The sequence below is a fragment of the Loa loa genome (genome assembly GCF_000183805.2).
Source record: "Loa loa unplaced genomic scaffold supercont3.333, whole genome shotgun sequence".
Classification (NCBI taxonomy): Eukaryota; Metazoa; Nematoda; class Chromadorea; order Rhabditida; family Onchocercidae; genus Loa; species Loa loa.
This window is the reverse complement of record NW_018108513.1, coordinates 50777-53298: the sequence shown is the minus strand read 5'-3', so window position 1 is coordinate 53298 and position 2522 is coordinate 50777.

Below are 2522 nucleotides of genomic sequence, written 5' to 3'. Positions count from 1 at the left end.
TTGTAGAGAGAGAGAGAGAGAGAGAGAGAGGAAGAGAAAGAAGGAGAGAAGGAGAGAAACAGTGAGAAAGGGGAGGGCGAAAGAAAGAGAGGACAATATTTACTTCCTTCGAAAATATTACTCAATCTTTTGCCAGGATGGAAAATAATAGCATGGGGAAAAGCGATCATCCGAAAAGCGCACTTGTTTTTTTTTTTTCTCTCTTTTAAATTTGATTTCTTTTTTTCATTTCGAATTATCGTTTATGAAACATTACGAGCTGAAATTTATGTAATACCTGGAAATTTTTATCAAATATTGAAATTTTTCCGTCGATCGAAGTATTTTCCATTTTTCTTTCTTTCTCTCTCTCTCTCTCTCTCTTCCTGTCTTTGCTTTTATTCAACCACCTATTTTTTTTTCTTTCCATTTCATATTGTATGATAATATAATACAAATAATATATGAATGGAACCTGATAAACGGTAAACCGGAATGAAATATCAGGCTTATTGAAGAGCAATTATGTAGCTTATATATCATAAAATATAAAACTTTTATTACTCGAAATATCTTGCTTCTTTTACCTGATATTCAATATAATCGAATTAATTGGTTGAATTGAATTCAAAATAAATTCAAATATTTAGATTTATTTAAGTGAATGAACTTTATGTTCATACAACAATGTACGATGGAAAATGAAATGGTTTAGTTTTCAGGTAAATTGCCATCCTTCCGGATGACATGTAATAATTACCACTGGATATCTTTGTGAAGTATATTTGATTCATATTTCTTGTAATTCGAATTCGTTCACTGGAATATCATAAAACTTTTGATAGCAAAAGTGTCAAATAATTTCTGTTTTTTAATTGATTCTATTAATCCGACAGATATAATAATTAAAATTTAATGAATGCCTTAAACTGATTTCCTTCCTTTTTGAAATTTAAAGAATGCCTTAAACTGACTTCCTTCTTCCTTTCATTTTTCTTCCCTTGATTAATCCGTAAATCGGAAAAGAAAAAACTATCACATACCAATCATTTCCCTTCTTTTAATTAATCCATAAAGAACTAAGCAAATACTGATCATTTTTTTTTTCTCGTGATTAATTCATAAACCGGAAAATGAACAATCATTTAAATTGAAAGAGAAAAATTCAAATCTAAATACAAATCTTCTTACTTACTTTCACTTTTACAAGTAAAGAAATCTGCAAACGTAAAGCAAATGATTATCAAAAGGAAAAAAAAAAAAAAGAAACAAAAGAAGACCAAACAAATGAAACTGAAAGAATTTAAGTGAAAATTTCAAACTCTACACAATGAAATGACATTAAAACAAGCCATATACTTCATTTTGTTTTACAGGATAAAATAAATAATAGCCTGAAATACTTCCCCTGGCTTTTAATGTAACAAATTTTAACAGCATCAAGCCAACATTCCGTTATGATTTATTCTGGCTCAAAATGTATTGAAGAACAAACAGATTAGAGATTGTATTATAATTTTTTTTTTTTTTTTTAATGATTATAAAGAATGCATTATAATTTCAAGAAATTTCTTCAAAAATTGACTATTTCCTTTTTTTTTTTGGTACAATGAAATGAAATTAATGATATTAGACATTTCAAATTTTTTAAATCTAAATAATATTTATAAATCATGATGACTTATATCTGATCCTTATTGATGACTCAGTAAACCGGAAATAGTAAAATCTAAAGGCGGAAAATATCCATCCTGAATCGGTCAACCATTGAAAACTGAAAACTGGGAAAGAAACTTTTCGAACAATCTTTTTAAAATTTATTTCTTTTTTTAATTCTGAAAAAAATAATTTAATAACTTCCATTTTTCTGAATAATTTTTGATACCACTTTTGGGATAATCTTTAAGAAAGTTTTTCGTTTCTCAATTTCGAAAAAATAATTTGAAAAAGTTCTAATTCCATAATTAATTTTAAATATTAAACAATTACAACTGCAGCAATTTCGATTAATTTTGTTTGTTATTAAAAGATGAATTTTATATTTTTGTATTCGTTTTCTTTCATTATTGTTATTTATTTATTTCATTTTTTTTATAATTTCAGTTTATTTCTTTCTTTTCCATATATTTAAATTTCGATAAATTTTACACCACTATATATAATATATAATAATTAAACCAATGGGATAATTAATTAATCGTCATTTAAAATTTAACATGAAGCATAACAGAAATATGATAATGTAGAAGAAACAGCAGAAGATATGATGATATGATGATATCAAATATGATATGTGGGGGGGGGGGGAAAAAAAAAATGATATTGTAAGAAAACAATATTTAACGATAATCGTATAGATTTTTAATATTGCAACAGAAATATGATAATTTAACACTTAATCAAAAACATATTAGAAATAATATTTGAGCAAAGAATTGAATTCAAAAAAAAAAAATTTACATCATTTCGGAATAATTCATAAGTTGATATGAATTTAAATTTTAAATGATAACAATTATAATATTATGTCCAATTATATAATT